This window comes from Acyrthosiphon pisum, chromosome A3, assembly GCF_005508785.2.
Source record: "Acyrthosiphon pisum isolate AL4f chromosome A3, pea_aphid_22Mar2018_4r6ur, whole genome shotgun sequence".
Lineage (NCBI taxonomy): Eukaryota > Metazoa > Arthropoda > Insecta > Hemiptera > Aphididae > Acyrthosiphon > Acyrthosiphon pisum.
Window position 1 is genome coordinate 5393166 of NC_042496.1, and position 16304 is coordinate 5409469.

At 27.5% G+C, this 16304-nt stretch overlaps 1 long non-coding RNA gene across 1 annotated transcript; it reads right to left on the reverse strand.

Moving 5' to 3' along the window:
- Positions 1-1613: 1613 nt before the first annotated feature.
- LOC107883299 lies at positions 1614-5799 on the reverse strand. The gene is made up of 3 exons (XR_001679204.2): positions 5535-5799; positions 2162-2358; positions 1614-2098 (listed from the first exon to the last, which is right to left on the reverse strand). It is a non-coding gene; the product is annotated as an uncharacterized LOC107883299 (long non-coding RNA).
- Between the last annotated feature and the right edge of the window lie 10505 nt (positions 5800-16304).

Consider the following 16304-nt stretch of genomic DNA (forward strand, 5'->3'; position numbering starts at 1 on the left):
CCCCCCCGTAAATCCGCCACTGGCCCTGGAATACATAATACATAATGTATAAGATTAAGATTTAATAAACATACATAATGCTATAAATAATTGTAATCCAATTGCTCGAACCTATATTAGGCGTAATGTTATAATATAATATTGTATATAGTTAGACAATAAATATTATTGAAGATAAAAATGTATCACTCAAAAATGAATTTGCTCCGCCAATAAAACGTAATATTTTATCATCATATTTTATCATCATATTATATTATATAATTATACTTTTTATAAATTATAATCTATATATATAAAAATGATTGTACATTTTGAATACATTTTATAACTCAAGATCTACCGAACCGATTTCGATAAAAATTTCAGGGCATATTAAGATTGATATGTAGATGGTTTTTGTGAAATTTTTACGCTGTGCGATAAGTGGTTCCGGAGTTATGGCATCTTAAGTGTACACCTGGCGACATGGCCAAAAACAACAAGTTAAGATGCGGATTAAAATAATAATAGTGTATTGTATACTGATTGCTATTGGTTACGGGCACTTTTATTGATTTGTATTATTATTTTTTGTCAATATATTATATTATATAATAATAATATAGTCCTGATGCCCTATTAGCCCCCCCTCCCAAATCTCAAACGCTATTTGCGCCTATGGCCGTGCTCTAGACTGAAATATTGTCATCTTCGAAAAACGATGCGGGAAGATAACTATCAACATACAATATGCATGGTGTCCGTCAAATTGGTATCTACCATACATACAATTTTTTCAAAGCAATTTGCTACATGTCACCGTGCTATCATATGAATTTGCTACTTGTCACTTTTTGCTAAACGCTGGAAACAAACATTTAAACTCCAGTGCTATTGTGGCTTATAAATTATAGTACCGACACAGTGACACACTTTGTTAAAAAAAAAAGGATTTTGTTACCTATAATATTATGCTATATTATACTGTATTATTTTTAGAATTTGTTTCTATTCTGTTTTACCAGAGATCTGGGAAATAGAAAATTCCCTAGCACCAATAATTTGTGTAAATATTATATGACATTAGGATAAAAAAAAATAATGTGTATTACACTTTCATCATAGGTACCTACTTTTAAATATTCAATTTTTTAATGAATTATTGTTTGATTACAATAATATCGAGTTATCAGACAAAATACGTCTTTTTAAAGAAGGCGAATATATTTTTGTTTTTTCCCTGCTTTTAACGTAATTTATCTGATCAAGTCAAGCGGGGAATGTTTAAATTTGTGAATAAAGTGACGTCAAGACTATAGAGCCAGTCGTATAAGAAGTGCCAAAATGACGCATTTTAGGTAGGTACATTCAATCTTACATAAACTATAAAACATTTATTTATAAAAAATATATACACATGATAAAATAATTGGCAAGTTTTTTTCACCGAGTAACGAAAAAACATATTTTCGTTTAGGAACTATTATTAGGTATATATTATGGCATTATGCTCTTATATTATTGTAATGTTTACAAAATTGTATTGTTGTGTAGAATACGCCCGCGCACAGGCGAAGATGACAGAACAGGATGAGGTGTATTTGATTATAAAATGCAATACGTCATATACGTCTATTAGTAACAGTTGAATACGTATTTATTTAAAAATATTTTTATAATTTATTCTTTGATTGTAAGTGAAATAACTTATAAGTTATAATGTTTCCGACTTGTATAACTAACTATTTACTGAGAACATTTTAAAATTGTAGAAAAATACTGTTGATCCATTAATCCATAGTTTGACAGTCAAATTATTGGACTTAGTTGTTTCCTTGTTATATAGCAAGCAAACACAGATATATATATATATATATATACCGCATCACTGCATTAGCATTACTCTATGACCGTCATAGTTGTTATTGATTAAATACTTAAATCTTTCGTCATTAATCGGAAGAACAGATTACTCTACCTGCAAATTCTCACTGTATGTCTGCATATTAACTAGGTACAAATGCTCTGTACATAAATAAAGTATGGTAGCCTGTCGTCCTGATCTTGTATAGTTATAGATATCCTCTTCACAGATCATCATCATTTAGTAGAATTACTAAAACAGTAAAACTCATCTTTATACCTTGCTGAGGTTCACCCGTCCTCTCTTTGTGTATACCGTCGTGAGGCAGGAGACGATGGTCTCTGTCCCCGAGGAAGAAGCCGAATTAGGTATTGTCCATGGAATTGGGACAAGCTATATGACTACAAGACGTGTGTCTTCCAAATTGACGTGGTCACTGGGCGGTAATAAAGCAGACCGCTTCTTGGGCGCTCCCCGTTCGGTGCAATTAGTGGCAACAAAAACACATTGACCTAACTTAACAAATAAAACAACTTATTTATTTTATCATATTCACATAGGTACATACCTAATATTCACAGTTATTACTTTTAGATGATTAAAATTGACAATTTCAATAAAATTGTATTGCAGTGTAAATTGTGGGGTTTATTACTATCCCCTGATTTAAGTACGTTTATATATTATACATGTCTAAATCCATATAATATGAATGTATATACAATTTAATAGGGATCATATTAAATGTAGCGATCCCAGGTAGGTAAGTACCAACCTATTATAAATTATAATATACATTAATAGCCAATAGGACACCAATTAAAATATCAAGTCATAAAGTTGTAAAGTTGACAGATACATTCTAATATGCTGAAAACATAATATTTGTATGTGTGTGTGAGTGTCTGTTACATTTTATCTGGGAAACGATAGCTATTAGCTACAGATTAATATAACTACACCTATAAATGCATTGAAAAAAATTTATTATTTGATGAATATACTCGTATTCGAGTTGAAAATTAAGCTTTTTGTTGTTATAAGTGGTTGAATATAATTAATGCAGGTAGGTATAACGAACATAGCGCTAAATGCTTATATAATTGTATATAAGTATGTAACACGAGTACACGACGTCATTATTGTAGTATTGTACCCACATTGACGCTTTCTGTGTGTTCGAACGACCACACGGCGACGATGATCGAGTTGGTCGCAGATAAAATAGCAATTATTGTTATAAATATACTCGCAGAGAAAAAGAGTGCAATGTTTAAAAGTCCTTGTAAACATGTTTTATACAAGTGGAATATAGGTATATATATTATGTGTGTACTGTCAGCTGCAGTACCTACCATTTTAAATATATAGGTATTATATATTTATCATTTATGTAGGTACAATGCTATCATTATATAATATGTGATAATACTTACACAATATATATAGGTACCTAAATGTATGGATTATAATATTATAAGTTACAATATATATATATATATATCATAATAATCATATTACATTGTGAGGTACGATAGGAAGCTACAATGATAATGACACTGTTCTCATAAAAAAAAATAACTAACAGCGTGTGGTTATTCACTTATTCATAATACAATTTCAAATAATTCATATTATTGTAAAGGTTTTAGAAATATTACTCAAAAATAAATCAACAATTTGTATTCTATGTAACTTTAAACTTAATGTCAAAAACAGTCAAATATAATGTCCAAGGGTGCCCGCAGGGTATAATATTTCAAAAACAGTTATACAAATGTGGGTAATGGCCATACAAAATTATCTAATTTCCGTGCTAAGGGTTAAATATAAAAACATTTAATATTCTATATGGGGTACACTATAGTGAGACGTACGTAAAAATGTAAAATACAATATTATTAACATGTTGTTAATTTGAATGTCTGTTAAAAGTTAAAACAAACTTTCTAATTTTCACATCAATGATAAAATGAAAATAAAGTCCAGCTATATGGGATAACTAGTGGATATACAGTCAGGGGCGTATCGAAGAGGTTTTAATTGGAGGGGTTGCAGCCCACAATGTTGGTAGTTTGGCCAACTCTAAAAATTACAACATATTTTTGTTATCTTATTAGAGCCATTATCATTACAGGATGTAAAAATGTTTTTAGTATATATACTATATAAATAAATAATAAATTCAAGTTGTAATACTTAATATGAAAAAAATACTCATTACCATTAATTAGGGGTAAAAAAAAGGTGGATAAGTGGGTAGTGGTATACTATACAGTAGGTGTTTGGTATTAGGTGTAATGCAGAGGTTGCGATCGACTGGTCGATGGTTTGAGGAATATTGGGTGATCGTATTAAAAATTAATTATACTAATATCAGTAATGTCTTTTGATCACGTGTACAATCATCCAAATTAAGACTTAAACGCACTTTTCCTATGGAGAAATAATAAAAGAACAAAAATGTGATTCATTTAATAATATACCTAAACAAATAGGTAGTGGTCGGTCATCAGGTATTTCAAATTTTAGATTCTGAATGGAGGGAGGAAGCTAGTTGTTTTACAGTGGTGTTTATTTTTTTTATTTTTATTTTTTCATTTTTTATACGAAATTTCTACCAGAAGGAATACTTCGATTTAAACATATAGTACCTTATATTTTAGAAAATTGGATCAATATAGTACTTTAGAAAGGTTATATTTCGATTTTCTCAATTGTTATTTAATGCCACGGGAAAAACTATCGACAAATTACAAAAAACCGCTAAAAATGGGATTTTAATTTCTAACGTTTTGTGTATCACCATGCACAGCAACCATTAGCAACGAATAAAAAATTAAATATTATAATATTAATTCAACTTACAGACTATAATAAATAATATCAATATAAAATATCCAGACTGACAAGTTGTCTCCGATCAGAATCGTTTTTCTTGATATTATATCATTGAATTCAAGTTTAATACAATCCATTATACATTGAGTATTGACCCACTTGTAACCTACTATACAGCAGAGCGAGTTCCACTTACCCGCTTTTCAGTATTGTTTATTTAATATTAATTGAACTTTAAAAGCTTATAAAAAATATTTGTACCTATATGTATTTCCTATATTTAACATAGATATATGTTTATGGACTGGGTACTAATATTTTATTTTTCCAATCGATTTTTTCTAACATTTTTTTATAACCATAGAAACATAATAAGTTAATTTTCATAGGAGACTTCAAGACAACTACGTTTGGTTGGCTAGTATATAGGTACACATAGGTAACATTGGAATTTATGATCCCTCTCATCCTCAACTTTTTAGCAGCATCAGTATCACATTTTTTTCAAATCAATCGGCCATCATGTACAATTATTCAGTTTTTCATAAATGGTCAACTGAAAAATTAATAAAACAAAGTATTGGAGGGGGGCGGTATTATGACCATCCTACCAATCCCACACTAGGTTACAGTAATAATTTACGGTTGAGGTGCCTCGTCTCGTTGTTTTTAGAATGTAGCAGGAGGATGGCAAATATCGATGTATTTTAATTTGTAATGCATAAATATTAAATACATAGGTATTAACTAACACATTTTTAAAACAATGATAAACCATTGAATAATCGATTCTAAGCAAGAGAGTTTGCTGAGTTTATCAAGGTAGGTTTTACAATGAGGTACTTACTTGTAACATTTTGCTGAGGCAATTGGAATTTATATTGTACGTCTACCTACTGTTTAGAGTACATGCATTATGCATTATATTGATATACATAATATATTATGTACATATATATTTAATATGTAATACATAATATTATATGATATTTAAAATTGTTATTGTTATTAATACATAATTATTATTATATACATTAATTAATTAATTAAATACATATTAGACACTTGTACAAGAACTACCAACGCGTATTGATGTCCGGATAATAACAGAGCATTCGGATACGTCGTAAACTACAGTTTGGATAATCAAGGTTCTACAGTATCTGCATAAAATATGCAATTTTTGTAATTCAATTATATACATTGTATATTGTAAATAAATATTTAGAAAAATATGTTTCTTTAGAAAAAAATAGTCAGTGTAAAAATGTAAGCCAATGTAAGCCTATGCATAATTAGGTACTTAAGTAAAAAATTATCACAATAATTGTCTTTTAATGACATACCTATAAAGTATAATTTCAAACTTACAAATAGATAATCATATTCACATGATATATTATATTATTAAATGTGCCGTGTATTGTAAAATCGGGATAAAAAACATCAGAGGAAAAAACCCAAGGTAAAAATGACTCGATGAAATAATGCAAATAAAATTACTCGAGGAAATAACACCCGAGAAAATTATAATATTTAAAGAAGTATAACTAATAATTATTAATTATACGAGAAAATAATAATATCAACATATTATTTTACTTATTACAACTAACCGTTTAACTGTATAGATATTATATTATAATTTATAATATAAAGTTTTTTGATACATTAGGAAAGGTTCAATGGTGAAATGTATACCCCAGAGGCAAAAACTATGATGCCTCAAATCATCCACAAAAAAGCTTTAGCATTTATAATTTTTCCTATTGTACATTAGGTAATAATATATACGTTTTATATGTTCAAACTGTTATTTTATTCGGAAATACAATACATTTTACCTTCTAGCTTGTCCTCAAAAAATATAATTTTTATAAACGTTTTTGTACTTAATAAACTTAATAAACTTAATAGTACGTAACCATAACTAAATGAAACAACTAGGTAAATTACTAAAAAACTATACAATACTTAATGTATTCCACTTTATGAAAAATTAATATATTACTATGTATATATTAGACAACTTCATAAAATATAATAATAATATTATTATTATTTCAGTTAACCCTACTATCCGAGTTATCTTTATTAAAATTCTATAATATTCTATATTTCTAAAGGTAGGTATATAGGTACTATATTATAATCTTTATTGTCCACGACTTATTATTATTTGTTGTAATAGGAATTTGACAATTTGTGATGATAACCCTGTAGAAAACATTGTGTATATACTGAATATTTTATTGATAGCTTATTGTGAGCATATATTTTCATAGTGCCGTGTTTGTGTGGCATTATGGCGTTTTGTAAATATAATCAACTACTGATAATTGTGTCTAAACTAATACGCTACCACTAGCGTGTTATAATGTACCTACCTTTTAAACGTAATAAAATTTATATTCTTAAGCAAACTATGTAGCACCCATTGAGAATGTATGTTTGAAATTTTAATGCAAATTACGATTTCTATAACATAATATAATATATCATTTAGCATGTTATTTAGCCATAAAGGTATATTGCATACAATATGTGTATTCAATCAATAAATTAATCAGGTTAAATGGTATAGGTCACAACTCACAATCCAAATATCTAACACTATAATAAAATAACTTACCTATATTATTAAAAGAATATAATATACTAACTATATACGCCATAATCACTAAATAAAAACTATAGGAATTATATTTTATGACAATGACACTGTCCATAAAATGCATGTTAAGTGTAAGTGCCTATATTATAAAATTAATATTTATGTATGTACGATTTTATAATTTTATTTGCTTGTTGAATTCACTACATATTATTACGTCTCAATTTGACAACTCAATTATTTGTATTTGTATAAATTACGCATCGATAAGTTGGTACACTGCAGACATAATAATATGAATAGAAAGGTGTCGCAGCAGTGATAAAGAGCATATTATACCATGTAGACTGCTGCATAATTTTATGCTGGAAATAGTTTGTGTTTCTAGTAAAAACTCAAATAATATTATATTAACATATAGGTAATTTGAAACTGATCAATACCACTATACTGCCTACTGTCAATAATATTCTTTATAATATTATGTCAGTTAGTATATCTACTCTGTACAATTTCTGCTATCAGTTATCTCCATTGATTATGTAATATAATATAATATATTAAGGTGTATATAACTAGCTAACTATATAATCAATTATGTTATTTTATTTCGTACAGCTGTAATCTAATATATATACACTGTGGTTTATTTTGATACATTTTATTTTACAACGTATGGTGTTGGTGTATTGAGCAATTACGTATATGAACGTGACATAGGACAGCTGTGGTACTATTATAGTACCTAGGTACTTAAATCTCAATAACAGCTGCAGGAGCTATTTATGCAAAATCCTAGATTTTAACCACCCAAATACTTTTATTATAATTTATAACGATCAATGATCTTTAACAATACATTTCAGAGGTGAACATAAATATTAAATATTAATGAATACATATTTTAGTAAATATATATACAAAAATATGTTTGGGTTATCGCTCCCAGTGGAGAGGTCCCGGCCTTAAACTAATATTATAATACTAAGTAATTTGGTCTTCGGTGCTTGAGACGCCTAATGTCTTGAAAGTTATCAAGTTGTTGAATTTTTATTTGTTATTATATTTTTGATTCTGAGTGGAGCGAAAAAATGAGGAATGTGATTCTTCAATATTATGTTTCGTTTTTACGTTTAGAACACCTCATATCCCACTTGAGTTCTTCCGTTAAGTATTAATACTACTACATAGTTACGATTGTTGATATTAACTATTAAGGTACTTATTATTATTGTTCGCAGTGACTGTACATAAATTATATATGTAATTATAATTTATTGCGTTGTATCAAATAACGTTTAGAAACGCGGAAGTTGTAGACGTTTTAGTGAAATAGCTAGATGCCTAGATACCTAGATCACTAGATGCTTATTTCACATTACCTTTTTTCAAAAAATTGTATTATTGTCCATCCGAATTGGTTCCCGGGTTATTACGAAGGCCATGTACCAATTGCGCCAAAACAAAATTTGTATTTTAGGATCAATATAGGTACCAATTAAGCAACTTATTAGAATTCATAAACTAATTCAACTACTAAGCATTAATAAATTTGCAAATGCGCTTGTATTCAAATTTGCCTGGCGGCTACCTTCAGTTTTAGAAATATTGTTATTCGATCTAATTCCATCAACATCAACATAAACACACTATAATGCTTGAAAATTAAAAAAGTATATTATATTGATCAATTGATTACTGGTTAGAGTAATTTTATGAAACGTTATTATTATTACGGACATTTTATCACGGAAGTATGCATTTGAGTGATAGACGAAAACAAGTTATCATTATCATACATTTTATATACCTAATTGACGATCAAAAAGTAACTTGTTAAATGTGAAGAAAAAAATTGTTTATTTATTTATATTATATTATGTATTATGCATTAATATTCGCAAAAAATCGGTTGGTATATGTAATAATTTATTATAATTTATTATTATTAATTATAATTTATAACTAACTAATAACTTTTCCGTATGTAGTGTAAAATGTTTAGAGCGCAATTGGTACATCGACCCTAAAATGTTTAGAGTACAATTGGTATATGAAAAGGTCATTTTAAGGCAATTGGTAAACTCCCATTACGAAGAGTACTTAAAATATATTCGAATTAGTTCCCGAGTTTTTACGAATTCTGTGAAGAGTTATTTGGGAAAACCTTGATTTTCTAATGGGAAATTAATTAATAAATTATTTTTATATGTACGTTCTTTATGTCACCTGTTCTAAAATTACTGCACAGCTTTGGAAAATTGACTCTTTAGAAATTTTAAATTTTAATTTTTATATCATGCGTTTCAAAAATGAAAAGTACCCAAATTTTATTTGCACTGTGATATAATGTTGCATGAAACAGGCACAGATGCATGTAACCGTCTGTCTGTCTGTTAGTTTGGGAAAGGCTTCGAAACGAATGAACCAAGTTTTTCGGGGTTTTCACTGATATTATATCACCTGGTAAGTAAAATAGTTATTATGATTTGATATAATTTTACACCTGTATTTTATATTTTATCGAAATAACCCAAATAACTGTATTAAAAATCTGTGCGGCTTACTTTTAATGGAGTTTAAGAAGGGGTAAATCCACGAGCATTTAATTTGTCTAGGCAGCGCCGTGCAGGATCAACTAGTTATGGATATATAATTATAGATTTCAGCAGCATTGTATAGAGGTCATTGCACTTTTTTTGTATAGGAACTTGTTGGCTGAAGGGTGTGGGTTGTGACCACTGAACTAAATAGTTCAGTAACTGTGACCCTGCCCCGACAATATAATTATTATAATTATTATTGTGATCAGTGGACAGTGGTAGGCTTGTTGATTACTACAAGTACTACAAGTCGCTTTCCTTCATTAAATAATACACTTCTTTTTGAATTTAGGACCGTCGAGTGCCATAATTATAATAATTAGTAATTACTATACGGGTATAAATTGTATTTATTTTATATAACATAGATACAGTAAAATAGTCTGTAGATACTGACTATAGTCACTATACTCAGTATTATGTTCTAAAATAATTCCAACTTATATAACTATATTAACTACTATTAAGTGTATAATAAGTAAGAACATTATGAGTTATGACGACGTAGACGATATACACAATATATATTCACAAAGCATGCTCGTCCCCCTTTTTTTTATTTAATACCTAACGCAGTTACTTATTCAAAACTTGAACTGTTTAATAACTGAGAAACTACTCGTTACAATTTTGAATTAGGTGCATCAACATTTTTCAAAAAATTATTCACTGAATAATTTACATTAAAAGGGGAAATTCTCATTTGAATAACAGAAGTTTGTATTGCCGCAGAACACTCCTTAAGTAGAACAGATAAATTTAAGAATTTGAAAATATGGAATTTAAATAGTTATATTTAAAAATTCCTAAGGTCAAAATTTGTGTATATTTATTGTTAAAGGAAAAAAATGGGAGTGAGCATGCTTGGCGAATCACCCAGTAAGACATAGTTTATCCAGATCAATTTAATATTTTTGTAGCAATAGAATAAAATAATAATATTATAATAAACTTGTTGTGAAATAGGATGTTTATAAATTGGAGACTGCAAAATAGTCCGATTGATTCGTAATATAATTTAACATGTGAACGTGTGTTATTAAATAGCTATACTATTATACAAATTACAATTACGTCAATGCACGATAAATATACCAACACGAAACCTTAAACTGCGTGTTCGCATAACAACATATTAATTTAAGTACCTAGTTAGGTACATAATATTTACATACCTACCTATTACCTATATTAAATCAATACTACGGAAAAATGTGGTAAACATCGGTGTTTACCGATGCAAACAACACTATTGGTACATAAACCATAAACTTATTGACAAGCGCCGCAACTTTAAAGTTATAGGTGAATAGGCAATAAGTACATAATGACATCACCGCAGCTGGAATAAATGTAATGTTATCATTTTAAGTGCGTCTCGTTAGTCCAGCATATTGCATAAGACCTACCAATACCCAGTGGTCGAAAAAGGGGTGAGATATGATGGGATGGCATCGCTCCACTTTTTATAATTTTCATTTTCCATCCTCAATTTATTTTGTCAAAAATAATACATCCCCCTTATAATTATTTAAAAATATTATGGATTAATACTGGTGTTTTTCATAAACATTTTATTTTTCCGTTGGTTTTTCAATTAGTTTTACATTAGTACAATGGACATTGAACAATGATATTTATTAATATTATAAAAATTATTACTTTTTTGATAAGAAACAATAGTAGGTACCTATAATATGTTTCATAGATATTAATTTCTTCATTAATATCTATGATTTTTTTGCTTGTTTAAATTGGGAAATACTGCAATAGGAATGACAACTATAGATCTAATAAATCTAAACGTGATTTCTTATAATTTGATGATAATTATAGGTTAATATAATATCTTTTCAGCTGTAGAATTCGAAGTTACAACTTTTTTGATTTATTTTTTAAAAGTTAATAAATATAATTTATATTTAAAAAAAGTTCATCTTTTCCATTTTAGATTCTGAGTGGAACGATGAATGTATACTGACTTTACAATGATGTGTTTTTTTTTATTTTTTTTTTTTGTGTCTGTCATCACCTTTTAGGACAGTAAAAATGCTTGGAATTTCTTCAACAGTACCTTTTCTGATAGGAAAGTGAATGTAGTTGGTACTTTGGGGTGGTCAAAAGTAAAATTTTTCCAGTAGTTTTCAAAATTGCCGTAAAAACAAAAGAAAAACTAAGGAAAAACGGGAATTTTTACGCAAAATCTGTTTTCGAGAAAATCGGTTTTGGTTTTTGGTACAACTCTAAAACAAATAACCGTAGGTACATAAAATTTTGACTGAATGTTTATATTAGCATCTTCTATACACCATAACATTTTTAAAATATTTTGATTTATTTTGAGCTCTTTACGGACATTTTCAGTTTCCATTTTTTTTAGTTTTTTTTTCTATAAATATCAATAAAATTTTATTCGTTGGTTAAAAAAGCTTGAAAATTTAATGAAAGGTTCCTATTATATTGTTTCAAAGGCAGATGAAAAAAATATTGATAAAATACGTAAAAATGACGAAAATTTGCAAACTATTTTGAGTTAGAAATTCATGAAAAATTTTCTTTTTGAATCTATAAGATGTGAAAATATAATACAAGATTCTTTATAACTTTGTCTACCTTTTTTAAAAAAAAAATTTCTACTAGCAAGTCAAATTAAATTTTTATGAGCGTTTGAAATTCATATTTTTACAACATTTGATATTCACTCGATTGTAACGATTTTCTTATTTTGTTGTAATTAAAAAACGAATGACTGTAGATACTTGAACATTTAACTGAATGTTGATATCAGCATATTCTATATACGATAAAATTTTAAAAATAATTGGACTCTTTTTGAGCTGAATAATATATAATAGTATACTTTAGAAGTTTCAAGTACTCACGAACAATGTTATACTATCACAAAAAAAAATAACAAAAAAAGTTATTCTAGGTTTTTTAATATGTAATTTCGTCCAAATATGAACTTAAAAGGACTATAAAAATAAACTGTGCTTTTGTATTTTTTAGATTCTTTGGTAACAGAATTAACTACTTACGTGGAATCTTGTTTTAAATTTTCAATTCTTAGATATAAAAGTGGAACATTTTATGATTTTTTATCTACAAAATAATTATTCAATTTTAAATTTGATAAATTTTGTCAAAATTTGAACTTTAAATGCATATAAAAAAAATTGTGCCTATGTATTTTTAATATTTTTCAACTGCTATTGTAACAATATATCAGGAGTCTTGCATTAAATTTTTACGCTTTTTGACCCAACAGATAAAACTTTATTGATATTTATAGAAAAAAAATACTAAAAAAATTGAAAACCGAGAATGTCCGTAAACAGCTCAAAAAGAGTCAACTTATTTTCAAAATTTCATCGTGTATAGAAAATGCTAATATAAGCATTCAGAGAAATTTTCAAATATCTACTGTCATTCGTTTTTTAATAACAATAAAATAAGAATATTGTCACATGAGAAATCAAGCGAATATCAAATGTTGTAAAAATATGAATTTCAAACGCTCATTAAAATTTAATTTGACTTTCTTGTAGACATTTTTTTTTTGATAAAGGTAGACAATATTATGTGAAATCTTGTATAAGATTTTCAAATCTTAGATTTAAAAAGAAAATTTTTCATGAATTTCTAACTCAAAATAATTTGCAAATTTTCGTTATTTTCGTACATTTTCATCATTGTAAAATCAATACATTCATCGTTCCACTCAGAATCTAAAATCTAGAATAACTATTTTAATTATTTTGTTATGATTGTATAATACTATTTGTGGGTACTTGAAACTTCTAAAGTATAATATTATATATCTATGATAGTATCACACTATCACGGTTTGTTGTTGATGTATAACGCGTTATAAGTACCTAATGGATATTGTAATATGATTAATTTGGAATTTATTACAGGTAACTATTATAGGTTATTTTTTTTTTTTAATACCATAGATAAGTATATAATAATATTATGTCTAATACCTAGACTGACAAACCGTCTCTGCTCAGAATCGTTTTTCTTATACAGTGATATTATATCATTGAATTCAAATTTAATACTATCCATTTTACAGTGACCCACTTCTAACCTACTGTATAGCAGAGCGACATCCACTTACCCACCTTTTTTTTTATACTTTTTGTGGTATATTACATATTGTTAGTATTCATAAGTTGTATGCACATAAATGATATATAAGCATATTATATATAGGTATGTATCTACAATATAGATATATCAATATATCATATTATTATTTAAAATTATATTATTTTATTCAATTCGGACTTAGACTCACATGTTTTCAATAGTTTTCAATAGGTAAACATTATAAACGTAAATAATAAACGGTTATATAGAAAACGTGCTATAAACATGTGCATCTGTCGTGATAATGTATTACTTGATTATCATTGATATTTACATGTTGTTTGGTGTAACAGTATCACAATATGTGTTTTGTAGGACGTAGGTAAATATTATATTCGTATGCTTTATGTGTTTATGCGGCATCAGGCATAATGACATATAATGATATACCATCATGCCAAGGTCCGAGGGCTTTATAGTTCATAGACTTATCGCGTACAATATATATTATGTTTATATATTATGTTTATATATATGTATATATATATAAGCGATCTCCGCAGCATCCGGTCGCGGCCGAGTGTATTAAGTTTTACAATAATAATACCTATATTATATTCAATTTTGATAAACACGCAAAATAAATAATAAATTAAAATTACGACTCCGGATAGTATTTTAGATTCTGAGTACAGTCGTACGCCTATCTAAACAGAATACATTTTTCTAACAATATACATTATACATATATAAATTATAAGCTATTATGTGGTATAAACCAATAACGCAAAAAAACAAAAAATATAGGATTTTAGAGATATTCGAATAATTACAAATAAACTTTACGAACAAAACTTTAAATAAAATAAATATGTTACATAATATAATAATAAATAAAAATACCTACACGTAATATTATGCACGACGGCAAAATTAACGTATTGTAGGAACCTTATGTTACATGTTAAATTTAAATCTAACAATACGAAAGCCGTTGCCTAATTTAGCAATATCGAAAAAATATATATCCTATATTGAGTTGGCATGTAGGTTGGCACCTTTAAAACCATCATCGATGGATTATAATGGCTTTTTCGAAACTGATTGCTAGGTATTCAATATGAAGCGCATATCCAGCGGATCCAGCTACAGGGATTTAGCCTGTACAATTATATAATATTATGTATTTATATATTATTATGTAATAGCTTTCCGTTTATAGTTCATAATATGTTTTACATTTCATAAATTTGAAATATAAATTAAATTGTAACTTTTTAAATCTTATCTATAATCTGTTATGAAATAAAATTATAATCTGGACTATAGGGGGGTTGGAAACTTTTTTCAAACAAAATATTTGTTAAATTTAACTTTATAAATCTAGTATATTGCCTACGTGAATTTAAAATTTTTTTGCTGACACCTATGCGTATTACAACCAGTTAAGGACGATGGTGCAGAAATTAATTGCCCGAAATCATTAGTTTTGATGGTATAGCTTTTCGAAGTTCGCGATTTCGGTGTTTTGTGCTAACGAATTTTAAATTTTAGATTCTGAGTGGAACAATGAATGCATTGATTTTGCAATAATGAGTGTTTTTTTTTAAATTTTTTTTTGTGTCTGTGTGCGTTGACTTGAAGTCTTGAATAATTTCAAAAATGTTAGTAACACCTTTATTGGTTTTCCATAACCTTTTACATAACAAATCGAGGGATGTTTTCGATTTTAATTGTGTACCTATATAAAAATTAAAAAAAAAACTAATTAGCTATAAGCCTATAACTTTAAAATAAGTCTGGCCTCCGAATTTAGTCTTCTCCATCGTTTTCAGCATGCTTAACTATACATAGGTACGATTGAATAAAACAAATTGAAAAAAAACTAGTTCAATAAAACAGAAAACGGTAAAATATTGAGTTGATCGAATAAGTTAAATACCGAAAATATAGTGAACTTTGTAAGGCTATAATTTAAAAAATACTGATTTTCGGCAATTCATTTTTGTAGCATTGTTTTTTTTTATTGTAATACATGGGTTTCAAAACAAAAAATTGAAAAATTTGCGTGGGTACTAAGCTAGATTTGTTCCCAATAAATTATTATAATTACATGTAAGTATACATATTATATTATTAAATTCATAAAGTGTCCAAAGGGGGGGATTAACCGAACGGTTTAAACGATTAACGAAATCAATGCTAATTTTTTTTTAATTTGTCGTTGTGTATAATATATGTACCTAGTATTGTGTATATGTGTTTATACTAATTAGTAATTTAATTATATTATATATACGAT